We start from the raw sequence: 27,544 nt of genomic DNA, 5'->3' as shown, positions 1-27,544 counted from the left end.
TGCATTGGCAGGCGGACTCTCAACCACTGCGCCACCAGGGAAGCCCTTGTTGGAAGATTTTTAATCACAGTTTCAATTTCATTACCTGTGATTGGTCTGTTCATATTTTCTATTTCTTCCTGGTTCAGACTTGGAAGGTTATACCTTTGTAAGAATTTGTCCATTTCTTCCAGGTTGTCCATTTTATTGGCATAGAGTTGGTTGTAGTAGTCTCTTAGGATGCTTTGTATTTCTGCAGTGTCTGTTGTAACTTCTTTTTCATTTCTAATTTTATTGATTTGAGTCCTCTCCCTCTTTTTCTTGATGAGTCTGGCTAATGGTTTATCAATTTTGTTTATCTTCTCAAAGAACCTTCTTTTAGTTTTATTGATCTTTGCCATTGTTTTCTTTGTTTCTATTTCATTTATTTCTGCTCTGATCTTTATGATTTCTTTCCTTCTGCTAACTTTGGGTTTTGTTTGTTCTTCTTTCTCTAGTTCCTTTAGGTGTAAGGTTAGATTGTTTACTTGAGGTTTTTCTTGTTTCTTGAGGTAGGCTTGTATAGCTATGAACTTCCCTCTTAGAACTGCTTTTGTTGCATCCCATAGGTTTTGGATCATCGTGTTTTCATTGTCATTTGTCTCTAGGTAGTTTTTGATTTCCTCTTTGATTTCTTCAGTGATTTCTTGGTTACTTAGTAACGTATTGTTTAGCCTCCATGTGTTTGTGTTTTTTACATTTTTTCCCTGTAATTCATTTCTAATCTCATAGCCTTGCGGTCAGAAAAGATGCTTGATACGATTTCAATTTTCTTAAATTTACTGAGGCTTGATTTGTGACCCAAGATGTGATTTATCCTGCAGAATGTTCCGTGCGCACTTGAGAAGAAAGTGTAGTCTGCTGTTTTTGGATGGAATGTCCTATATATATCAATTAAATCTATCTGGTCTATTGTGTCATTTAAAGCTTCTGTTTCCTTATTTATTTTCATTTTGGATGATCTGTCCATTGGTGTAAGTGAGGTGTTAAAGTGCCCCACTATTATTGTGTTACTGTCGATTTCCTCTTTTATAGCTGTTAGCAGTTGCCTTATGTATTGAGGTGCTCCTATGTTGGGTGCATATATATTTATAATTGTTCTAGCTTCTTCTTGGATTGATCCCCTGATCATTATGTAGTGTCCTTCCTTGTCTCTTGTAACATTCTTTATTTTAAAGTCTATTTTATCTGCTATGAGTGTTGCAACTCCAGCTTTCTTTTGATTTCCATTTGCATGGAATATCTTTTGCCATTCCCTCACTTTCAATCTGAATGTGTCCCTAGGTCTGAAGTGGGTCTCTTGTAGACAGCATATAGATGGGTCTTGTTTTTGTATCCATTCAGCAAGCCTGTGTCTTTTGGTTGAAGCATTTAATCCATTCACGTTTAGGGTAATTATCGGTATGTATGTTCCTATGATCATTTTCTTAATTGTTTGGGGTTTGTTTCCATAGGTCCTTTTCTTCTTTTGTGTTTCCCACTTAGAGAAGTTCCTTTAGCATTTGTTGTAGTGCTGGTTTGGTGGTGCTGAATTCTCTAGCTTTTGCTTGTCTGTAAAGCTTTTGATTTCTCCATCGAATCTGAATGAGATCCTTGCTGGGTAGAGTAATCTTGGTTGCAGATTCTTCCCTTTCATCACTTTAAGTATATGGTGCCGCTCCCTTCTGGCTTGTAGAGTTTCTGCTGAGAAATCAGCTGTTAACCTTATGGGAGTTCCCTTGTATGCTCTTTGTTGTTTTTCCCTTGCTGCTTTTCATAATTTTTCTTTGTCTTTAATTTTTGCCAATTTGATTACAACATGTCTTGGCGTGTTTCTCCTTGGGTTTATCCTGTATGCGACTCTCTGTGCTTCCTGGACTTGGATGGCTATTTCCTTCCCATGTTAGGGAAGTTTTCAACTATAATCTCTTCAAATATTTTCTCAGGTCCTTTCTCTCTCTCTTCTCCTTCTGGGACCCCTATAATGCAAATGTTGTTGCGTTTAATGTTGTCCCAGAGGTCTCTTAGGCTCTCTTCATTCTTTTTTTTTTTTTTTTTGCGGTACACAGGCCTCTCACTGCTGTGGCCTCTCCCGCTGCAGAGCACAGGCTCCGGATGCGCAGGCCCAGCGGCCATGGCTCGTGGGTCCAACCACTCCGCAGCATGTGGGATCCTCCCAGACCGGGGCACAAACCCATGTCCCCTGAATCGGCAGGCGGACTCTCAACCACTGTGCCACCAGGGAAGCCCTGTCTTCATTCTTTTCATTCTTTTTTCTTTATTCTGTTCTACAGCAGTGAATTCCTTCCAGGTCATTTATCCGTTATTCTGCCTCAGTTATTCTGCTATTGATTCCTTCTAGTGTAGTTTTCATTTCAGTTATTGTATTGTTCATCTCTGTTTGTTTGTTCTTTAATTTTTCTAGGTCTTTGTTAAACATTTCTTGCATCTTCTCAATCTTTGCCTCCATTCTTTTTCCGAGGTCCTGGATCATCTTCCCTATCATTATTCTGAATTCTTTTTCTGGAAGGTTGCCTATCTCCACTTCATTTAGTTGTTTTTCTGGGGTTTTATCTTGTTCCTTCATGTGGTACATAGCCCTCTGCCTTTTCATCTTGTCTATCCTTCTGTGAATGTGGTTTTTGTTCCACGGACTGCAAGATTGTCATTCTTCTTGCTTCTCTGTAGTTCTTTATATACTGGATATCAACCCTTTATCAGATATCTGATTTGCAAATATTTTCTCCCATTCCATGGGTTGCTTTTTCATTCTGTTGACTGTGTCTTTAATAAACAGAAAATTTAAATTTTGGTGTAGTCTAATTTATATATGTTTTACTTTTGTTGTCTGTGTATTTGCTGTTACATCTAAGCAATCATTATCAAATCCAACACCATGAAGCTTTTACCCTATGTTTTCTTCTAAGAGTCTTATAGTTTCAGCTTTTACATTTAGGTCTTTCATCCATTTTCAGTTAATTTTTTTAATATCATATAAGGTAAGGCTCTTTTGTTTTAAAAGCAAAATTTTTTCCTGATTATAAACTTCATGTTCATTGTAGAAAACTTAGAAAAGCATAAGCAAAATAAAAAACATCCCTAGTCAGTGATGTGCTGATAAAACTGCTTGATTTACAGTGTTTGCCAATTTCTGTGGTATAAATACTCCCACCATGGTCAATTTCAACCAACTTCAAAATGCAGAGTAGGAAAGAGATGTGCACAACTGGCTGTCACACCACTGCCACTAATCCACCACCTGGCCATAGCCATAGCTCAAGTACATGGGAGTCACTCATAGCTATACAGTGGCCTTACCCACTTTCATTGCAGCTGGGAGTTCATGTGACCTAATGACTTAGTGCTGGCAAATGAGATTGAGAGGAAGCCTTTTTAGGGGAATTTGGGAAAAATTTTCTGATAAGTTTAAGAAGCATGCTAATGAGGCCCTTCTCTGCCTCCCCTTTGTTCCCTTGTTTCCTGCCTTTGGATATGATATCTTATGTGATGCTTGGAGCTAATGGAGCCACGTTGTGACTATGAGGAGAAGACCATGACAATTTTAGAGATACCGACTCAGCACCTGGACTTTGTGGAACTACTAAAGTAAATCTTGGAAATGTCCATGTTCAGATTTCTTGTATAAATAACAGATATTTTTTCTGGTTAAGCCAGGAATAAGCATCCTCTTTGAGGGCCAGATAATAAATATTTTAAGCTTTGCAGCCCATACATTGTCTCTCACAACAACTCAACTTGACTGTTATAGCATGAACACAGTGATAGACAATGTGTAAAGGAATGAGCATGGATGTGTTCCAATAAGACTATTAGGGACACTGAAATTTGGATTTCATAAAATCTTAACATGTCACAAAGTCTTACTCTTCTTTTGACTTTTGCTCAATAATTTAAAAATTTAAAAACCATTCTTAGCTCTTGCACTCTACAAAAACAGGTGAAGTCTAGATTTGGCCTGCAGACCATAGTTTGCTCACCCCTGGGTTAAGCCCCACTAGTTGGGTATTCTGTTACTGCAACTAAAAGCAGTCCTAGTCCTAGTTTTTTTTTTTTAATTTATTTTTGGCTGCGTTGGGTTTTCATTGCTGCCCACGGGCTTTCTCTAGTTGCGGCGAGCGGGGGCTACTCTTCGTTGCAGTGTGTGGGCTTCTCATTGCGGTGGCTTCTCTTATTGTGGAGCATGGGCTCCAGGCGTGCGGGCTTCGGTAGCTGTGGCTCAAGGGTTCTAGAGTGCAGGCTCAGTAGTTGTGGTGCACGGGCTTAGTTGCTCCTCGGCATGTGGGATCTTCCCAGACCAGGGCTTGACCCCGTGTCCCCTGCATTGGCTGTTGGATTCTTAACCACTGCACCACCAGGGAAGCCCCCTAGTCCTAGTTTTTAAAGGACTGTCCTTAAACACACATGTCGTGAGCCTCATCCACTTTTAACACAGAGGAGTCAGAGATGTGGTGCTGGTTTCCCCCTTAGTTGGTTTTCCCTAACATTAATCAACACACACCAAAAACACATTGAACATGTTGAGACCGGGATAACATAATTTGGAGCATAAACTGGGACTGGGATATGCATGAGTGTCTCTGGCAGCTCATTTGCCTGAGTGATTGAGCAGACTTCTGGGAAAACTCTCATCCCAAAATACCACTAAGTTACTAACTCATGACCATCTTGGCCCACTAAAAAAAAACTCTGGTCAAGGGAGGAGAGGGGCACAGTGTGTCTCAGACTAGAAATACAAAAATAGAAAAAACTTTTTATTTTTCAAATTTGTGTGGCCATAAGTAGCTTTAGGGCCCTCCAGTGAACATCACACAGTAGGGATGAACTAGGTTTTTCCTCCTCCTGCAATAGAACATTCTGCTGTGTTAGCAGCACAAAGCACCAGCATCTCCCAGAGCCTAGTGGTCCCAGAAGATACCTGGTGGGGGACTCAGGACAGTCCTCATGCCAGAGAGGAACCCGTGTATTCCCAAGTCTTTGTGAGCCACCCGGAAAGACTTCCGGAAAGTCTTGATGACCACTTTGCAGGGACTGGTGTTGCACAGCTAGTGTGTAAGAGAGAACCAGGTTCAGGCACAAGGGGTGGGGGACAAATAATGCATCTTGGCTTTCTTACTCAAGTCAGTGTTTCTCCCTTGGCCTTCCTTTTCGGTGCCCTCTCAGAGACCTCCCCAGTGTCCCTCTGCCTGCCCCAGCTTCTCCCTCATCGAATCCAGCAGCAGCAAAGAATCACAGGTTTCCTGTGGACACTCAGCTCCTACCTCAGGAGATGTGAGGGGCTTTTTCTCTCCTGTCCTCTCCCTCTGACTTCTGCCTTCATGACTGACCAACAAGATGGGGGACATAGAAAGATCCCCAGATTTCAACCTGTTATTTTCTATCTGTAAGTAGAGCCTAAAGAACTATGTGTCTCGAGCCCCTTTCTTAGGGACTCTCCTTGCCCATCTCCATAACTGCGGGAGTTGCCATGTTACTAAAACATGACTCCGCCTCCTGCCACATTATTGGTCCTGGTTGGGACAAGGGTCTACTCCCAGGCCAATCGTGGTGCTCTGCTCTCCTTGGCAAAATTAGTTGGTCTAGAAGGGGCACCTGACTGATGCTTAGTTCCCCAGGGTTTTTGAGATAAGGTTTGAGAGAATCAAATGTATTTCTTTACAGAAATTTAAAACAACCAAAAGTCGGCAGAAATCAATTAATATTTCCCTCCTGAAATCCCCTAAAACGGCAGTGGAGGAATTTGTAAAATGGTATAAAGGAACAAGGACACAGGGAACAGGAGAGGAGACATAGCAACAGAATTTTGGAAGCTGGAGAGCAGATGGTCGAATGATAACTGAATCAGAAGACCTGAGAAAGCTGAGTCCCAAACTGGCTGTGGGAAAAGCCAAGAGACAATCCCCAAAAAGCCTGAGATTGGAGGCGCCAGGTACCACTCACTCAAAGTAAGGTGGTCTTAAAGGTGGTCTTAAAAGTGGTCTTAAAAACGGGAGGACTGATTAAATGTCTATTGAAGAAGCAACCAGACCACCAACCCTCCCCCAACAGTCCTTAGTGAGTTCCCGTCCCTCCTCCTACCCCAGCAGAAGATACTAAGACTTCCACTAGGAAAGGGTAAAACTTTTTTACCCTTTTCTGGACTGGGAGACCTCAGTCACCGTTGAGGGCATAGGTGTCATATGGGAGACAGGAGGTTTAAGGAGGGACATTCTACATACTAAATGAGGAGACCATCCCTCTTCCACCATTTTTCTTTTTTCTTTTGGCCTGGCCATGCAGCACGTGGGATCTTAGTTCCCTGACCAAGACAGAACCCACGTCCCCTGCAGTGGAAGCGCAGAGTCTTAACCACTTGACCGCCAGGGAAGCCCCTCTCCCCAATTTTGCAACGAGAGCTGGCAGTCAGACTTATTCCCTCTGGGCAAGAGACTGGGAGAAACTTTTCTGGGAAATCTGACCAAGCCAAGAAAGACCTATGGGTACTGTGAGAGGTTTCCCAATGAATCGGCCTCACCAGATCACTCTACAGTGAAGTCGCCAGTTGACCTGCCCCCGCTATTACGCACATGAGGCTTCCAGTTAGCTTTTCTGTGCCCCACTCTTAAATATGTGTGCAATCAAGACGTCCCCAGGATGATGGCCAAGTGAGGCCCCAAGACCATCCTATACAGCAGGCTGAAAGAGCAGCCAGCCCATACAGACTGGATCAGGTCAAAGGCACTAGGAGAAATTTCTTCAAGAGGATGAAACTGATGGAACACGCATTACATATGGACACACTGGGAGATTTATACCACTCTGGTAGGAGTCGGGAGTTTGGGATTGAATTAGCAATAACTACATTGAAAACCAAGCAAATGAAAAACAAGGCATTTAGTAACTCTGGGGATAATAGAATTGTGCAGTAAAGGGAACCTATTCTGTTGGGATGATTGAGAGGGTAGGGTGAAGGGGGGAAGGGTGGCAGTCAGTTCTCACCCTCTGTAGTGAGAAGTCAATACACAGTGCCTAAAACTCTTTCATGGGTTCCAAGAGCAACACCAATCGATTCTATTGAATTCTCTGCTTTTGCTTAAGGTCGTCAGAGTTCTCTGCTATTGCTTGAAACTGAAAAAATCATAGCTAAACTGTTAGCCATGTGACCTCTGGCTAGTCACTTCCCATCACTGGGTCTCAAGCTCCCCATTCCTATAACAAGCTCCTCTTCTTGGATTTGTACACCTTTTAACAGTCAACTTTAGGGACTTCCCTGGTGGTCCAGTGGGTAAGACTCTGAGCTCCCAATGCAAGGGGCCCGGGCTCGATCCCTGGTCAGGGAACTAGATCCTGCATGCATGCTGCAACTAAAAGGTCTCGTGTGCCACAACAAAGAGCCTGCGTGCCACAACTAAGACTCGGAGCAACCTAAATAAATGAATAAATATTAAAAACAAACAGTCAACTTCCTTCACGTCCTCTCTCCCCTGCTCAGCCTTCCTACCAGTATCTGTCACACCCATTTACCAAAACTAAATTTCCTTTGGAGGTGAGTGCCCTAGTCTATATTGTATCACAGTGAAAGATGCTGGGAAACAATGAATGGAGGGAACCTGCCAGTAAATTCCTGGGGGAGGGGCTGGGGGAGAAAGGAACTTGGAGTTTCTTGTATTTAGGTGTGATTCTACTGCTCCCTGATCTTGTTTTTTGTTTGTTTGTTTTGTTTTGGTGGCTCCACATGCCTAGCGGGATCTTAGTTCCCCGACCAGGGATTGAACCCAGGCCACAGCAGTGAAAGCAAGGAGTCCTAACCACTGGACCGCCAGGGAGTTTCCCTGCTCCCCCATCTTGGACTTTCAGCTTGAATTGTCCACACTTCAAATTGCAAGTTGATTTATTTATAAGTTTTATAAACTACTCACCTACATCTTAGACAAATTGGAATCAAATTTACAAAATTAATAAAATATAGGCAAAGACAATTAAAAACTACAGACCAAAACTCAAGTAAAAAGGTCAGAGAAATGACTGTTTCAAAGGACCTGTGATGATGGGAGGAGCTTCAAGATGGCAGAAGAGTAAGACGCGGAGATCACCTTCCTCCGCACAGATACATCAGAAATACAAAGGACCTGTGATGATAAATTGATGGAATGAAGTGCTAAATTTTGTTCCAAGTTTGTTGGGACAAAATAGAAATCACATAATTTTGGAGTTACTCCATAATCGAAAAATATTTATTCACTACTGATCATTCTGGATTATATTTGGCTGCATATAACAGAAAAAAAGCGAATAACAGTATTTTTTTTTTTTTTTTTTTTTTGAAGGGAAAGGAGGTCTGAAGTTGGGAAACCAGGGTTAGTCTGGCGCCTTTCTGGTCATCAAGGGCCCAAGATCCCTTATTGTTCAATAAGGCTGTTCAAGCTACAGCTACCACATTCCAGGTAGAAGTAAAGATGAAAAGAAGGGTATTTCCTTTCTATTTTAAGGAGACTTCCAGGAAACTTCATATAATACTTCCACTTACATTTTAATGTGCTGAACTTAATGACGTGAACACACCCAGCTACAAAGGAATATGGGAAAGTGTTTCAGCTGGATCGTGAAGGAATGCTGAGGTAGGCACCTTGCAATTTCTGCTACAAACACTCATTACATGGAAGGTGCTTCCGGCCCAAAGAACTAAAGATGAAGACGATGCAGTCCTTGTCCTTAAGGAACTCACAGATTTGGGGGAGACCCTAATCATCAACTGGATTATTATACCATTAGAAAAGAACATTTTCTAAAGATGTAAACAAAGAAATGTGGGAAGAGAAATGAGGTAGCAATGAGCTCTGTCTAGAGAGACAGGGAAGATTCATAGAGAAGGTAACAGTTGAGCTGGCCCTTAAACAGAATAGAAATACAGAGCAAAGAGAAAGCATTCCGTGTGCAGGAGGGAGCATGCACAAAGAGAAACATTAAAACAGATGGATTCTCTGGGGGGTAATTTGGATTCTTCTTGTATGTCTTTAAAATAGGGTTGTCAGAGTCCTGATAGAAGATTAGGCCAAAATAAGGTGAAAACAGGTCCCCCAAACTCCATAGAATGAAGGTTGGTCATTCTGGAGGGAATAGGAAGCCCTGGAGGTTTATAAGCAGGGATATCACGGGATCAGATCCTATGTTCAAAAAAGAACAATGGAATGAGAGAAATAATGAACCAAAAGTGGTGTGTGTGGGGGACATGGGAAGCCAAGTGACCGACTAAGGGGCAAGCTGATTGTTCAAGTGATCTGCATTAAGGGCCTGAACTAGTCAGGAGAGCACATGGGGATGGGAAGGAGGGGATGCTTTAGAGAGACCAAAGTTGACTTATCGCAGGTTGGATGTGGAGAATGAGGAAAAAGCAGAGACAACCAGAGGAGTCTCAGGTGTCTAGTTAACCCCTCAGGAGCTTCTGATTCTCAGTCTCTTCTACCTTCCTTAAAAAACAAGGTGCTACCACATGCCTGGTACTCTTCTCTGTGCTGGGAATTCACAGGTGGGCAAGACTTCCTGCCCTCATGGAACTCATGTCTTGCAGGGAGGGGTACAAATTAACCGAGCAATTTAAATACAGTGTGGGGTTAGGAACAAACATGCATCATGAGGAGGCAACTTTAAGAAGCAGAGTCTAGAGAAAATCATTGATGGATGGCAAACAAACATGGGAATCAGGGTTAGACCTGTCCATTACAGGGTAGTCACCTGGACGCTGGGCGGCACCGAGGGTTCTTTAGAAGGTCCAATGCCCAACCCCACCCCCACCCCCACGCCCGGCAGCCAGTCTCTAGGGGCATATATAATAATCTACATCTTTAGTTAGTGCGGACGTTTCCTCCAGGCACCTGAGAGGAAAGTTCAAAGTTCATCTGGCCTGGAATAACTTTCTGTGATAGTGAGGGTGTGGGGAGGGAAAACTTTCTTTCGGAACTGTAGGTGGGAATGTGTAACTAGCTAGGCCTTTCTGGACAGCAACTTGGCAATAAATATAAAACACCTTGGGAATATACATTCCCTTGACCCACTGATTCTTCTAGAAATCTAACTCAAAGAAATAACTTAGGATGTAAGCAAACTGTTTATATTAGCAAAAAATTAGAAATGAACTTCTTGTCTTACCATAGAGAATTTGCCAAGCAAATTCATCCGGTTGAATTCCATTCAGCCATTAATAGCCAATTATATTTATAATTGAACTAGAATGTACTATTTTAGTATATGGGTTACTTAAATCATGATATGCTTAAGGCAAAGAACAGATTAATGAAGTACATTACAAATATATTTGTGAAATGATACCTTGGAATAGCAACAGACTGACACCCAGAAAACCTCATAATCCGGAAGATCTAATAACTGACATTTTCTAAGTCTGATCTATGCTTGATTATTGAACCTTTACTGTATTATAAAAATTCAAAGCATGCAAAACTTGCAAGAAGAAGAGTAAAACCAAAAAAAATTTGATCCCAATTCCATCACTCAGAGACAATTTGCTACTGACAGTTAGGGACCATCCTTCCAGATGTTTCTGTATACAAACATACGGATAAGAATGAGAATGAAAGCAAGTGTGTGTTTGTTCTTTTGTGTGTAGGTGAGAAACAGAAATAGTTATACAGAGAATGGAAATACCCACGATAGCATCACAAAAAATGGGATCACATTTTTCTTTTAAACAAAGTCTAATGTTTATCAGGAGAAAAAACTTGAAGGAATTCTTGAACTTCAGAAAATATTTCTTGACACCAAGATATACAGCTTCCTAAAAATAGTCCTTTTTCTTAAAAAAGGACAACATTAAGATTTTTGAGTCATTTTTAAAAACAACATTTCAATTTTAGACAATATTGATTGACTTCCAGCCAAGACCACACGAGGAAATCAACACACATATTTTCTCCCATTTCCTCTCCCCTTGCCTCCTCCTTTTAATTTTTTTGGTTGTATCATTTTCACATAGGAAAGATTAATGATATTTACATCCCATCCTTTTACCACAATTCCCAAAGCTGTCTGATCGGTTCTGTATTTAAGTGGATCTGGTCCTTCTTATTGTTCTTTTACCATGACTTTTCCATTTCTATTTTTGGAGTCAACCCTTCATTTTGTCATCAAGTAGTCTTTTTTTCATATCCGTCTCATCGATTCTTGCATGCTTCAAAGGGCCTGTGTCTTTATACTTAAAGGGCAAATTGGGTAAAAATTCTTGTGTCATTCTTTCCCTCACATCTTTCGAGACATTGCTCCTTTGTCTTCTGACTTTGAGTGTTGCTTCAGGGGAAGCCTAAGGATACTGATCTTACTCTTTGTACATGACTTGCTTCTTCTACTTGGACACTCTTAAGATACTTTATCTCTGAAATTCAGCAACTTCATCAATATATACCTTAATCAGTGTATTATTTAGGATATAAATTCAGACAGAAACCCAAAATAACAGTGGCTTTAAGACAGACTGTACTTGTTTCTCATTTAATGATATAAACTGATACAGCAGCAATGCTTTAATGAAACTGCCAGGAATTCAGGCTCTTTCTGTTTTGGTGCTCTACCATTCCTAGAGTGTTGTCCTTGCCCACATACACCAAGAAGAATATTCTAGTCAACAGAAAGGGAAAAAGAGATAAGGGAATATCCTTTCCTTTAAGGATATACCCAGAAGTGCAAATATTAATCTTTTGCTCACATCCCATTGGACAGAACTTGGTCATATGACCCGATCTAACTGCAAGGAATACTGGGAAATATAGTCTTAATTCTCGATGACCATTCTACAATTATGGAAGAAGGGAGAATGAATACTGGAGGAAAAACGAGCAATCCTTGTTATGATCCATCTGACTCAGTTTTTTCCTAGGATATGGTCTGTCCTTTTAATCTGTAGATTCAAATCTTTATTTCAGGAAATTTTTCTTCTATAACATCTGTGAATACCTGTTCTATTCTATTTATTGTGTTTTCTACCTTAGGAATGTGTGTCTTTTTAATTTTAACCTTTGTATCTATATTTGACTTCTTTGTACATGTCTTCCATTTTAATAATCTTTCCTCTAAATATTTTTACAAGGCTTTTCTCTGTTTCATTTTGTTTTCATTTGTGTTCTCAATTGTATTCATTCAGAAAACCATTTCAGTTCTATTTATTCCAGTTTATATTGCTCCTAATATATAGTTATCCCTGTGATGTTGCTGGGTTTTTTTTTTCTTCTTCTTCCTTTCTTTCAAAACTAGGCCAGCCTGCTTTGCATCTCCTTCTGTCTCCTTAGAATCTCTTCCTTGCACTCTTGCATCTTTCCTTGAGCTCTCTTGTCAAACAGAAACTATTTCATCTCCCATTCTTTGAGGTCATGGAGACTTATTCGTTGGACTCTGTTTCCTGAAGTAATCTCCCTTTTTTCCTTTTTTAAAATGTATTTATTTTTAATTGAAGTATAGCTGATTTACAATGTTGTGTTAATTTCCACTGTACAGCAAAGTGACTCAGTTATACACATATATACATTCTTTTTGATATTCTTTCCCATTATGGTTTATCCCAGGATATTGAATATAGTTCCCTGTGTGATACAGTAAGACCTTGTTTTTTATCCATTCTATATATAATAGTTTGCATCTATTGTACTAACCCCAAACTCCCAAGTCCATCCCTTCCCCATCCCTCCTCCCCCTTGGCAAGCACAAGTCTGTTTCCTATGTCTGTGAGTCTGTTTCTATATCGTAGATAGGTTCATTTGTGTCATTTTAGATTCCACATATAAGTTATACCATATGGTATTTGTCTTTCTCTTTCTGACTTATAAGTAATCCCCTTCTGATGTATGTTTTTCGTCTGCTTTTTGCTTACGTGTCTCTCCTTTGAGGGGATGTGAGGGCCACTTAAGATCTATGAGCAGAGTAAGGGAAGGGGACTGGAGAGGTTCCACCATTCAGGAGACACACTTGATTTTTTTTTTTTGGCCCCATTTTTAACATTGTGATATTTATACTGCCAGACAGATTCATGCACAATTTTTCCTTACAAAATGAGATGACAATATACATACTATTCTGTAATCTGTGTTCTTCATGTCATATATCACAAAAATGTTTTTATGGCATTAAATATATTTCTCCCACATTATTTAAGTAGTTACATTGCATTCTATTGGCATGATATATCATATTTTTTAACCCAACCTCTATTGGTGGACATTTCTATTGTTTCGAGTAATTTACTGTTGTAATCAAACTGATGCATAAGTTAAAATCTTTTATTTTGACTCTCTAGATTTAAAGCTAAAGTTGTGGAGGATTTTATAGGTTCCCACTCTCTCTTTTTTATTAAGATATAATTCACTTGTCATTAAATCTACCCTTTAAAAGTATAACTCTGTACTTCAAGACTGTATAACTCAGTGGTTTTTAGTATATTCACGGAGTTGTGCAACCATCACTATCTATTTTCATCACCCCAAAAAGAAACCCCAAATCAATTAGCAGTCACCCGCATACCTCTGTCCTCCTAGCTCCTGGCAACCTCTAATCTACTTTGTCTCTATAGATATGCCTATTCTGGACATTTCATATAAGTGGAATTATATAATAAGTAGTCCTTTGTAACTGGCTACTTTCACTTAGCATTTCAAACTTCCCCCACATTGTAGCATATATCCTTTTATGGCCAAATAATATTTCATTGTATTAATATACCACATTTAGCTTATCCATTCATCGGCTGATGGACATTTGGGTTGTTTCCACCTTCTGGGTATTATGAAAACATTGCTATGAACATTTGTGTACAAGTTTTTGAGTGGACATATGTTTTTTTTTAAATTTTTATTAGAGTACAGTTGATTTACAATGTTGTGTTAGTTTCTCTTGTACAGCAAAGTGTATCAGTTATACATATAGCCACTCTTTTTTATTTTATTTTATTTCTATTTTTTGGCCACGCCTTGCAGAATGCGGTATCTTAGTTCCCTAACCAGGGATCGAACCTGCGCCCTCTGCAGTGGAAGCACGGAGTCATAACCACTGGACCACCAGGGAAGTCCTTATACACTCTTTTTGCGATTCTTTTCCCATATAGGTCATTACAGAGTACTGAGAAGAGTTCCCTGTGCTATACCGTAGGTCTTTATTAGTTACCTATTTTATATATAGTAGCGTGTATTTGTCAATCCCAGTCTCCCAATTCATCCCTTCCCTCCCCTGGACATATGTTTTTAATTCTCTTGGGTATACACCTAGTACTGGAATTGCTGGATAATACAATAAGGCTGACTTATTCTTTTTTTTATTTTTGGCTGTGTTGGGTCTTCGTTGCTGCACGTGGGCTTTCTCTAGTTGCAGCGAGCGCGGGCTACTCTTCGTTGTGGTGTGTGGGCTTCTCATTGCAGTGGCCTCTCTTGCTGCGGAGCACAGGCTCTAGGCACGTGGGCTTCAGTAGTTGTGGCACATGGGCTTCAGTAGTTGTGGCTTGCGGGCTCTAGAGCGCAGGCTCAGTAGTTGGGGTGCACGGGCTTGCTCTGCGGCATGTGGGATCTTCCCTGACCAGGGCTTGAACCCGTGTCCCTTGCATTGGCAGGCAGATTCTTAACCACTGTGTCACCAGGGAAGCCCTGGAACACGGTTTATCAATAAAAATGAGTGAACTGTAGGTGTGCACAGCAACATAGATGGGTCTCAGAAACATACACTTGAGTGAAAGAAAGTAAGTCACAGAAGAATATATACTCTGTGATTTCAATAAAATGCAAAAACTCCCCCAAATTAAAATACATTGTATGGGAAATACACATGAAAAGTAAAACTCTAAGAGGTACAAACTATTATGTATAAAATAAGTTACAAGGATATATTGTACCACATAGGGAATATAGTGTATAGTTTATAATAACTATAAGTGAAGTATAACCTTTAAAAATTGTGAACCACCATATCATATACCAGTAACTTATATAATATTGTAAAACAACTATACTTCAATTAAAAAAAATAAAAAGACAGGGACTTCCCTGGTGGACCAGTGGTTAAGACTCTGCACTTCCACTGCAGGGGGCATCGGTTCACCCTTGGTCAGGGAACTAAGATCCCGCGTGCCACGTGGCATGGCCAAAAAAAAGAAAAAAGAGAGATAAAAGAGAGTAAACCTCTATCCTCCTCTAAAATCCTATTTTTATGTGTATGTTAAAAAATAAGGCTTATGACTAATTTCCTATATTTTTAGTTATTTATGTACTGGTATAATTTATTCTGAAAACTTATAAACTTTCTAAAGACAGAGGCTCCACAAACTATGGCACAAAGTCTTGATATTAGTAAGAGTGCATCAAAGCTTGTTGAATAAATGAATGCATAAATCACTCTTGTTCTCTTTTACACTCACGTAGAGATCTGAAGGATTGTTAGGAATAACTATATCTAAATAGCTATATGACTATTACTATAATTTTAGATAAAATATAAATATCAAGTCCTTCAATGTTAAGAATTTTTAAAAGAGGTCCAGAGATACTGGCACCATGGCTTACCTTTCAGCTCACATATTCGTGGAGGAAATAGCGCACACTAGGGTCAGTTACCCAAAGATGTCATAGCTGGTAGTAGGGTTGTGGTATTACATTTACACTTTCATACCGTATAATATGGTACCTATAGAAATAAAAGAACTGTATTTGTACCCTTGTTTTAGGACTCCCTAATATAATTAAAAATATGTGCCTCATAATATTAGTCTTTTGATACATTCTGTGAAAAAAGGATATTTTGTGCAAATATGTTTGAGTAACTATGCAAATTATACTTCCCTCTTGGCAATTAGTAATATACAGTGACATATTAAAGGTTTCCAGAAATCAGATAGCTTTTAACAAGATTGTTTAACCTTCATTAACCTTGTCTCCCAATTATAATTGTCCTTGGAATGGTCAAGTTTCATCTAACAACTATAAATATCCCAAGGAAAAAGTCTTCTATGGAAAATGTTTTAGAAAAACTGTTCTAAGATATTACTTGGATTGCAAAGTGCAAAAGATGTGGTCTAAATCCACCTTTAGGGTGAGGTATTTACAATTCTTTCTTTTTGATCTGGAAATGATCAATTTGCCTATGAGGGAAAGTGTCAGGGTGCAGGTGAGGGTGGGCGTACCTGTGTATGCAGGTACACAGCAGAAGGGCAGGAGTATGGAAGCATCCCATACATGCCAGCTGCTGGCAACAGTGGAAGCGGATTCCAAGTATGTGCTTATTAGACCTCAAAAGCTGCTGCCTTCTTTCCCCTGATTGTATCTGCTTTGTCCTTCCATCCTTTCTTGTGAAGCTGCTCTGGCTCAGAGGTACCCCACTTATTTTGTTATGATGATTTATGACTTTATCTAAATCCTCCAACTATACTTATAATTAATTACATAATTCCATTTCCATAATGTTATATAACACACTGTCTTATCCTACCCCACATCCTGGGGAACGATATTAAAACAATAAAATAATTATGGCTGAAATTCATTGGTATCCTAGTTAGAACATTTAGTTCCAACTATCACAGAATAACCAAATGTTTGATAAAACTTACAAGAATAAATCTATGGGTGTGAAATTTATTTGTACTCTTATTTTAAACTGTGCCACAGAGTTAGGATATAATCAAGTATGCAATAAAAGTTTGTTGAATAAATCAATGCATAAGTCACTTGTGTTCTCTTTTACATTCACATGGAGGATCACTGGGGGTGACAATGTCTGTATATTTGTATATTTGCATATGTATGAATCCATATGTATGTATCTATATAAGTTTATAGACATATATGTAATATGTAATTTCAAAATGTGATTGTAATAAAATTTTAACTAATGTGAAAAAAAAAAGAGTAGGGCTTCCCTGGTGGCGCAGTGGTTGAGAGTCCGCCTGCCGATGCAGGGGACACGGGTTCGTGCCCCGGTCCGGGAAGATCCCACATGCTGTGGAGCGGCTGGGCCCGTGAGCCATGGCCGCTGAGTCTGCGCGTCTGGAGCCTGTGCTCCTTAACGGGAGAGGCCACAACAGTGAGAGGCCCACGTACCGCTAAAAAAAAAAAAAAAAAAAAAGAGTAAACCTCTAAAGAAAAAGAAGGGAATGATTAAGTCAAAATTCAGCATAATCGATACAGCCTGGAAGGAGAAAAAGGCACCCCTTTTTGTGACTGGGATAGTCCACACAGGACCTTCTAAGGTACTAGTTAAATTGGATTTTTAAAACTAATTAGTAGGTACATGTGTTCATTTTACTGTTATTAGTTAAACTGTACATATATGTTAAGTACATTCTTTTGTTATTCATAATAAAAGGTGGAGTGATTGATTTCTCTTTTTTTCATCTTTTAAAAGATGGAGTTGTTTCTCTTCTTCATTCTTTGGAGGTTTTTTTTTTTTTTCTTTTTTTTTTTTTAGCGGTACGCGGGCCTCTCACGGCTGTGGCCTCTCCCGCTGCGGAACACAGGCTCCGGACGACGCGCAGGCTCAGCGGCCATGGCTCACCGGCCCAGCCGCTCCGCGGCATGTGGGATCTTCCCGGACTGGGGCACGAACCTGTGTCCCCTGCATCGGCAGGCGGACTCTCAACCACTGCGCCACCAGGGAAGCCCTGGAGGGTTTTAAGAGTGGAGAGAGGAGTAAAATATGCTCCCCCCGCCCCATTTTTTATCAGTGACTCTCTCTCCAGGGATCTGAATAATTCACATGCACAGAGTGTGAAGGCACAGGGCATTGTGGAGCTTGGGTTTCCATGTAAACATTGAAGAGAAAGTTCATGGAAAATTGACATCAAGAAGTTTTGTGACTTCCAAAATTGTGTATTTTTGAAACCCTTGAAAGGAAAATGGCTTTAATTGGAAAATGGCTTGGGTACTTGTTTGGAGGACTGGTGCAACAGTACAGAGGAAGAAGCTAAGAGGACCTCACCTCCAACTGGGCCTTGTTGACTCCCAGAGAGAGTGGAACAGGAGTCCGGGAGGAGAGATGGTCTAGGGGAGTACTGACTGGCCCAATGTGAGGCCTGCTTGACCCAGTGCCCGAGTGGACCCATAGCCACCTCAAATGGCATGATGCCTGTAGGAAAGGCCGATATCTTTCCCAACTCAGGAGCTGTATCTATTCATGCCAGAAGAAGTGTTGAGTTGAGCCCCGAAAGCTCTAAGCCATGGCCCAGAACAGCCTTCATGTCGGAGCTTGGTGAATAGACGGGGGTGGGGGTGGGGCAGTTGCCAAGAGAGGTCAGCAGGACCTTGCAGTGCTGGGGAGGGAATGTGGACTTTACCCTGAGCAATGTGGAGCTGTTAAAGGGTTTAAGCCAGGAAGAGGAAGGAGAAGATTTGATTGAGAAAATATGTAATAAAAAATGCTAGTAAGACCAGTAATTCATTTAAAGGAATCTATATTGCATGAATCGCATCAGCATCTACAATTATAGTAATGCCCATATGTGGCCCAAATATGTTTTCATTCTATGGACAATGCCTGGTGCGAATCAGGATTCAGAGACCTTTCGCAAAATTCTGTGCCCACACCCTCCACTCCCAGGGTTAGGCTGTGGGTCTAGTTAATGTTAATACTAAAACTCTTCTTCCTGACAGCAATTAGCAGCAAGTTCGGCTTCTTTCCCTAAGTGGGGAAGACCATGTCCCCAACACTAGGAGGAATGTTTGCCTTTCCATTTGCTCTAAGGGACACACACCTAAGTCATGTGAGGCTCTTACTTCTAACCACTTAAATTTCCGCCCACAACAAGAGAGGAACTAATACCCAACACATATTTACACTAATTAGGATTGTTAGCAAAACTAATAACTAGTATTATGACACCAGTCTTGAATTTGCCTTACTCTTTTATTTATTTTTATAGGTAAGAAGTGGATTTATTTAGAGAGAAACACACTCCACAGACAGAGTGTGGGCCACCTCAGAAGGTGAGAAAGGCCTGCCTTACTCTTTTAATCCTCACAACATCTGCTGAGGTAGTTGCTATCATCGCCATCGGAATGAACCACTTAATTATATAATCTTTTGTTCAGTATCCACATCCCGTGATAAGGTCAAGGAGAGCACGGAGCATATCTGCCATGTTTCCCTTGGATCCCTGGTGCCTAGAACAGTGCCTGACATGTGGTCATCATTCAAAATGTGTTTGTTGAATCAATGTTGAGTCCCCCTTTTACAAGTGAGGACACCAAGGCTTAGAGATGTTAAATAGCTTACCAACTATTAGGTCAGCAGCTAATCCCAAACCACATCTGTTAGACTTCATCTTCTTACTGGCTCCCAAATCGTCTAAGGTTTTATAAGGATCACATAGCTCGGTCAAGTTTCTAGCAGTTAAACAGAAATCTACTGAAAGATTAATTAACACCTTCTAAAAAATCTTAATCATTTTGAGAACATAACACAGAATTCAGAGGTGAGCAGTAGGACAATGGCTGTGTTTAAACTTGCCGTGTTTCATAAAGATCTTACACTGAGAAATTCACACCTGGCATTTGAGAACACAGGCTGGCATAGAACTTGGAGGAAGTATTGTTAGGAACTTTCCCAGCTAAATTCCTCCCAAGCTTATTATCAGTAAAGAGAGTGTTTTCATTAAGATAGAGATCATTATGGTTTTATAGCTTTCTCCTCAACTGCTACCTTTACCGGGCTAAGGCTCCAGTTTTCATGGGCCACCTGGCATTCCTCATTTTTACCTTATTTGCCTGAAATAGTTGGCCAAGGAAGCCTGGGTCCTGATTCCAGCCCCTTCCCCACATCCAGCTTGGCCTGGGCACAAATTCCCTTATAAATACTCGATAGTCAAAGGCCTCTGGAAGAAGCATAGAAAAATAACATTATCTTTACCCATAGAAAGGGTATTGAAGCAACTTGTACAAGCTACCTGTGGTGAGAGAGGCAAGTTAAGTCTCTGAGAAAGGGCTCCATTGAGAGTTAAGTAACAAGTCCTGTCCTATTCCCACTCCATCTATTTCTAGGCAGGAGTCTCGCCAAGCTTCCAGGCAAACCCTCAGCCAGACAATGCAAGATCAACTGATGTACAAACGGCAGGTGTTACCCCAATCAAGAGAGAGCCCAGACCCTCTCCCGGATCTGTCATCCATGCCTAGGCGGGGAACTGCAAAACACCAGTCTAAGGGGGCACACATTCTCTCCTCACCACAACAGGGGTAGAGGTCAGGGTGCAAAGGTTTCAGAAAACTCGAATTCTCTGTAGTTTTAGTAACTAACATTGCATAGCTTTGATGATCTCTGAGCCATTTCTGATGTGCAAAGTGTTTTCACATGCACCTCCTATTGAGGTAGATGGGCCAATATTATTATTAACAAATTAGAGATGAACAGAGAGATTGTTATTTGTCTAAAGCCATGTCATTCTCCCCAAAACCAGCCTCCTGGTGTACTGCTGCTCAGTCATGGTGTTTGGCTTTTCTCCCTCTTCAAGTCAATCATCTGCTGCTTTTACATCACAAATTCTCAACTTTTGGTGTACCATCACTTAGAAAACCTAATCTATGCACTGACACACACAAGCATGTGTGCACACACACAGACACAATTGAGTATTAACTCTCATGACTCTCAGAGATACCCTGAAGACCATGGACAGAGGCTGAGAATCCTTTTAGAAGTAACATGTGCGAGACCAAAGGGACATAATAACCAAATGTAATATATGAACTGTATTTTCTGGTTCCAAAATTCAGTTACAGAATACATCTTAGGAACCACCAGAGAAATCTGAATATGGAATATATATATTAAATTTTATTAAGGAATTTTCTTAAGTGATATTAGGTTAATTTTCTTTGATGTGATAATGGTGTTTATTTTTATTATTTATTTATTTTTGGCTGCATTGGGTCTTCGTTGCTGTGCGCGGGCTTTCTCTAGTTGCGGCGAGCGGGGGCTACCCTTTGTTGCAGTGCGCAGGCTTCTTATTGCGGTGGCTTCTCTGGTTGCGGAGCACGGGCTCTAGGCGGGTGGGCTTCAGTAGTTGTGGCTCATGGGCTCTAGAGCGCAGGCTCAGTAGTTGTGGCGCACGGGCTTAGTTGCTCCGCGGCATGTGGGACCTTCCCAGACCAGGGCTCAAACCCCAGTCCCCTAAATCGGCAGGCAGATTCTTAACCACTGCACCACCAGGAAGTCCCAATAATGGTGTTTATTTATGGGGGAGAATATACTGATTTTTAGGAGATGCTTAAGTACTGAGAGGTGAAATATCATGAAGTCTGCAACATGTTTTCAAATGGTTCAGAAAAATATAGAACAATATAAGATCGAACAATATGACATTTGCCAATATTACATCATTTTTAACCTATGAAAACAGCAATTGCAGGATTTAACCTAATTTATAAGGAAAATACAGCAAACAATTACCAGTTTAACCTAGGTGGTGATATATGCATGTTTATTGAAATGTTCTTTCAACTTTTCTGTACATTGGAAAATTTTCATAATAAATACATTTTCCTAATGTATTTATTATGAGAGGGTCTGGGCTCTCTCTTGATTGGGGTTGCATTGTTGGGGAAAAAAGAAGTTTCTGTTTGTGATACCTCTCAAATCTGCTCCTCTGTTAGTTATCTATTGCTATGTAAGAAATTACCCCAAAATTTAGTGGCTTAAAACAGCAAACATTTCTAGGTAAATACTTGAAAGAACTGAAAGCACAAATTGAAAGAGATATCCGTACATCCATGTTCACAGCAGCGTTATTCACAATAGCCAAAAAGTGGATGCAACTTAAGTGTCCATCAGTGGATGAATGGGTAAACGAGATGTGGTCTATACATACAATGGAATATTATTCAGCCTTAAAAAGGAAGGAAATTCTGACACATGTTACAACATGAATGAAACTTGAAGACACTATGCTAAGTGAAATAAGTCACAAAAGGACAAAGAGTGTATGATTCCACATAAATGAGAGCGCTAGAGTAGTCAAATTCATAGAGACAGAAAGTAGAATGGTGGTTGCCAGGGGCTGGATGAGAGAATGAGGAGTTAGTTTCAGTTTGGGAAGATGAAAAAAGTTCTGAATATGCATGATGCTGTTGATTGCACAACAATATAAATGTACTTAATGTCAATGAACTGCACACTTAAAAAGGGTTAAAATGGTAAATTTTATGTCATGTATATTGTATCCCCCTCCCCCTCTACACACAAAAACATTCATTATCTCACAGTGATATGCCAATATTCTGTTCACTAGAATCAAGACACGAGGTCCAGGGCTTCCCTGGTGGCGCAGTGTTTAAGAATCCACCTACCAATGCAGGGGACACGGGTTCGAGCCCTGGTCCAGGAAGATCCCACATGCCATGGAGCAACTAAGCCCGTGCACCACAACTACTGAGCCTGCGCTCTAGAGCCCATGAGCCACAACTACTGAAGCCTGCGTGCCACAACTACTGAAGCCCACACGCCTAGAGCCCGTGCTCCACAACAAGAGAAGCCACTGCAATGAGAAGCCTGGGCACTGCAACAAAGAGTAGCCCCTGCTCACCACAACTAGAAAAAGCCCGTGTGCAGCAACGAAGGCCCAATGCAGCCAAAAATAAATTTTAAAATAATGATAATAAATAAATAAATAAGAAAAGAAAAAAATTTTTAAAACAAAACAAAACAAAAAAGCAAACAAACGAAAAAAGGCACTAGGTCCACTCAAGCGGAAAGGTTACACAGAGCATGAAAACCAGAAGGTCAGGGTCTTTGAGAACCTTCTTAGAAGCTGCCTACCACAGTCTGCCCTCTGAACTCAATGACTCACATCCCCTCTCATGTGTAAAATACATTCACTCCCTCAGAAGGTCCTCAAAAGTCACATCCCATTAAAGCAAGAGTTCAAAATCCAAAATGTCATCATTTAAATGAGGACCAGGTGTGGATCAGACTCCAGGTATAGTTCCTTGAATGTACTTCCTCTCAATCTGTGCACCTGTGAAACTAGACACGATATCTACCTCAGCACGAATATGCACACTAGTGGAACAGGCATAGGATAAACACTGTAGACATGTCTCTTCAAAAATGCGGAAAACGGGGCTTCCCTGGTGGCGCAGTGGTTGAGAGTCCGCCTGCCGATGCAGGGGACGCGGGTTCGTGCCCCAGTCCGGGAAGATCCCACATGCCGCGGAGCGGCTGGGCCCGTGAGCCATGGCCACTGAGCCTGCGCGTCTGGAGCCTGTGCTCCGCAACGGGAGAGGCCACAACAGTGAGAGGCCCACATACTGAAAAAAAATAGTCACATGAAAGGTCATAGCAATTCCAAAATCCAGCAGGCAAATGGTGGAACTTACTCGACTAGGTCTCAAGGACTAGGAATAATTCTCTGCGGTTCTTGGCTATGCCCTCTGAGTTCTTGGTTCTGTTCTCTGAGCCTTTCTTTTCATGAAGGGTAGCCCATGGGTTTGCAGCTAAGTAGTTTCTTAGCCTTTTTCTGCCAGTAGAATTTTGGGGTCCAATGGCCTTTTTTCAGTTTGTATAATCTCCTGTGCCTTTCGGTCTAAGTTGGCAGTGTTTTCACTGATATCATTCTCACAAAAACTTTGTGAGTCTCCTGTGATTCTCATTGGGGTTCTCTCCATTAGACAAAAGCTGTGCCCACAAATCTCTGCAAGATAAGTCCTTCTCCTTGGCCTCCTGCTGAGACAGCAAAGGAACAATGATGCTCTTAAGCTTTCCAGAGTCTCTGCTGTTTGAGAGAATCTGTGAAGCATACATGTTTCAAAAAGCTCTTTGTGTGTCTGAATGGTATTCTGAGGTACTATCCTAGTTCTTTCTGTGGTCTTAACAAGACTTACAGTCACATCTTTTGCTCCGTCTCTAGACCTCTGTTGGAACATCCCCTTGGACTTAAACTTGCCTCAGAAGCCATTTCTTAATTTTAGCATCTTTTACCTCTGGAGAGGCTGAGAATTTGTAAAGCCATCAAGTCCTAGCTCCTTTTTGTTTAACAGTCCCTCCCGCAGTTTATCTCCCTCCTCTTGCGTTTTACTGGAAGCAGCAAGAAGAAAACAGGCATCCACTTAAACACTTTGCCTGGAAATCTCTGGAGCTAGAAGCTCCTGCCACAGTCCCTTCCTCTTCATTCCCACCGCCACTACTCTCTCTGGGTGAGTGGTACTCAAAGTCTGGGGAGGTCAGGACCCCTTTACACTCTTAAAAATTACTGAGGACCCCAAAGAGTTTTGTTTATGTGGGTTATATCTATCAATATTTACTGTATTAGAAGTTAAATCTGGGAAATTTTTAAAATATTTATTAATTCATTAAAAAGTACCCTATCGGGCTTCCCTGGTGGCGCAGTGGTTAAGAGTCCGCCTGCCGATGCAGTGGACACGGGTTCGTGCCCCGGTCCGGGAAGATCCCACATGCCGCGGAGCAGCTGGGCCCGTGAGCCATGGCTGCTGGGCCTGCGCGTCCGGAGCCTGTGCTCCGCAACGGGAGAGGCCGCAACAGTGAGAGGCCTGCGTACCGCAAAAAAAAAAAAAGAAAAAAAAAAGAAAGAAATAAAATAAATAAATAAAAAATACCCTATCACATGTTAACATCAGAGTGATGACACCATCACACATCATGCAGCCTGTGGAAAACTCCACTGCACAGTCATGAGAGCATGAGAGTAAGGAAGGTAAATAATATTTTAGTATTGTTGTGACAGTAGTTTTGAACTCACAGAGCCCCTGGAAGGGACTTGAGGTCTCCTAGGGGTCCCCAAACCACACTTTGGGAACTTCCATCTAGATCATTCTCCTCAGAGCGCCGGATCAAGTCTCAGTCCCTCACCCGCCCACACCTGCTTTCTTCCCACCTCGCCACTCACCCCTAGGACTTGGCTGCCCAAGCCCTCCAGCCCAGCAGTTGTCCCAAGCATCCCCACTCTGTCTTAAGGACGTTGTTGTTCTTTCCCCTCATCCTCTCCTTGCCTAGAAGGTCCTCTCCTCCTTTTCCACCTGCCCCATGGCTCGGTGGTCACTCCCACAACCAGACTCCTGAGATGCTGTTCTCAACCATCCTCACTCAGCAACTGTGGGCTCTTCTTGGCAGGTGTGCGTGCTGTCTTCTCCATGACCAGGTGAGCCTGGGGTCAGAGGCAGCCTGGATTTAAATCCTGACTCTGTGTCTCATCAGCCTTGTTTACATTTTTTTCATTGGAATAAAAAATTACATAGTAGCATATGCTTCTAGAAGAAAAAAGAATACAGAAATGCGTAAGGTAAAAGGTAAACCGCTTCTCCTTACCCTCTTCATTCTCTACTCCCCAGGTGGTACCAACTGTGGGCGGCGTCCTTTCAGACCCTTTCATAGACATATATACATATGTCACCTATAAGTTTCTTTTTGTTTTTCTATTTTTTACAAAGAAGAGAACATACCTATACCTATGTCCTAGAACTTGCTTTTTTTTTGTAAAAGCATCATAGATATTCTTTGGATAGATCTACAATATTATTTTTCAATATTTTCCAACAAAAACAAATCTTATTATTTGAATGCTTTCATTAAATAAATCCCACGAGGGTAACAAACCTTAGAACAAATCACATTTGGACAAAAAGTCCATGTTCTGAGTCAGGGTAAAATGTCCAATTAACAGTTGAACCAGAAACTTCTACTATTTGAACTTATTTTACTTGTTGCTGTATGTACTTAAATAATATAAAGAAAAACTCTAATTCAGAAAAAAATAATGTGGAAATTGATAAACTAGAAACAAAATAATTTAAACCATTTAGAGACCCAGTTTACACCACAGGAAGAAAATAAAGTTTTCTGTACGAAGAAAAGCATCACACTTTTTAATATAAACTAATTAAGAATGAAGTGCTCCGTTTAGCTGTCCTCCTGCTCTAGGTGATGCCTCCTCGCCCATCTGCTTTGGATGCCCACTTATCAGTTATTCAGAACCTTCTCTGTTCTGTCCCCCTAGCCCTCTCCCAAACACTCATGAGCAAATAAGTAGGCCACGTGGATAACTTTCTCTAAAAAGAGTACAGAATTTCTGCCCTCTTCATCTCCACTTTCCAAATACCTTTGGCTTGAGCTTATCTCTTTTTTTGCAGTTTAAGGACTCAATGAAAGTTGCCCGTGAGGGAGCAGGCAGGATCTCCCCCACCTTTGTGAGGTGGCTCCTTGTGTCTCGAGCTGGCTGAAGTGCTAGATAGAAATGTACAATTCCTCCCATTCAAGAACAGGAAGAGCACCCAAGAAATCGAGTCCCAGCTTCCCTTCCCATTTTCAGAGCATTTCGGAGATTCCAAACAAAGCCAGTTAGGCAAGAACTTATATAAAGCCTTGAGTTCTTTTCCACACCAAAATTTTATATTTTAAACTGTTATATAAATTGTAAGCCTGTCAGCTTTATCCTTTTATGGTTTTTGTATTTTCAGTCTTGTTTGGGAAGAGCTTTCCTAATCTCAAGATTAAAAAAAAAAAAAGTTCTCCTGTATTTATTTCTAGTAATTTCATATGGTTTAGCTCCTCAATCCATCTGGAATTTATTTGGGGGTCTTTTCTCAAATTTATGGGTGAATTAATCCCTCCAGCAGCATTTCCTTATTTATTTGAAATGTCTCCTTTAACAAGTAAAATATTCTTTTTTTCCCATAGCTGTTTCTGGATTGTATTCTGTCCCAATGTTTTGTTCCACTGATTCTATGTCTGCACACATTGTTTTTATTACTATAGCTTCAAGGTATGTTTTGATATCTAAAAGGACAGCCTCTTATTTTCTTTCTTTTCCCAACTTTTCTTGGGTCTTTTTTTTATAGTTCATTGGTTTTACAACCTGAAGTAAGTCTGAGTCAGTTTTCTCATCTGAAAAGATTAAGACTATGGACTCTACAGTCATTTTTTCTGGATATCAGCAAGGTCCACCCAGGCAAATGCAAAGTCTTCTAGGTCTTTTAAGCAGAGGGGATTTAATACAGGGAATTGGTGACATGATATGGAAGGACTAAGTAGCTTAATGCAAAAATAGGAAGCTATTCTACTGGGGGTGCAACAGGAGGAGGATGTACTATTGCTAAAGCGTAGAGTGGGAGCCATGTGATGGAATCTAGAACCCCATAAGGTTGCCTGATGGGAGTTGGGACCATGGAGCAAGGGCCTGTGGAGCAGATACAGGAGCCACGGGAGACACAGCTGTTGCCAGAGACACCACAGGAAGCAGAGAGAGGGACAGGGAAAAATACTCTGGCTTCTCTCCTCCTCCCTCTCTCCAAGCTTCCATTAGTGCTTGCCATTGGCTGAATCAACCGGGAAACTGGAGAGCAAGGGAGCCTGGGAAATGTAGTTCCCTGTGATATAGCACAGAGATTAAGAAAGGCAAGGGAGTAATCAGCAAGAAAAAGCATTTGGGCACAACCACATACCAGTTGTGTGACCTTGGAAAAGTTACTTAACCTCAGTTTGTCTCAGTTTCCTCCTCCAAAAAGTGGGAATAAAGAATAATTGTGGTTACCTCACAAGGCTCTCATGGGGATTAAGTGCATTAATACGTGTT

At 41.0% G+C, this 27,544-nt stretch overlaps 1 long non-coding RNA gene across 1 annotated transcript in view; it reads right to left on the bottom strand.

The window, feature by feature from the left end:
• The window catches only part of LOC113632181 (uncharacterized), a 66,226-nt gene that overhangs the window by 5,744 nt on the left and 32,938 nt on the right, over nucleotides 1-27,544 (bottom strand). Inside the window, exon 3 of the long non-coding RNA XR_003437716.1 lies at nucleotides 15,540-15,660. This is a non-coding gene — a long non-coding RNA (uncharacterized LOC113632181). The remainder of the gene's footprint in view (nucleotides 1-15,539; nucleotides 15,661-27,544) is intronic.

This window comes from Aethalodelphis obliquidens, unplaced genomic scaffold, assembly GCF_003676395.1.
Source record: "Aethalodelphis obliquidens isolate GAN/ISIS:26980383/991018 unplaced genomic scaffold, ASM367639v1 scaffold35, whole genome shotgun sequence".
NCBI classification, from domain to species: Eukaryota; Metazoa; Chordata; class Mammalia; order Artiodactyla; family Delphinidae; genus Aethalodelphis; species Aethalodelphis obliquidens.
Note: the sequence above shows the minus strand (reverse complement) of the source record. Positions and strands in the feature narration are given on the sequence as shown.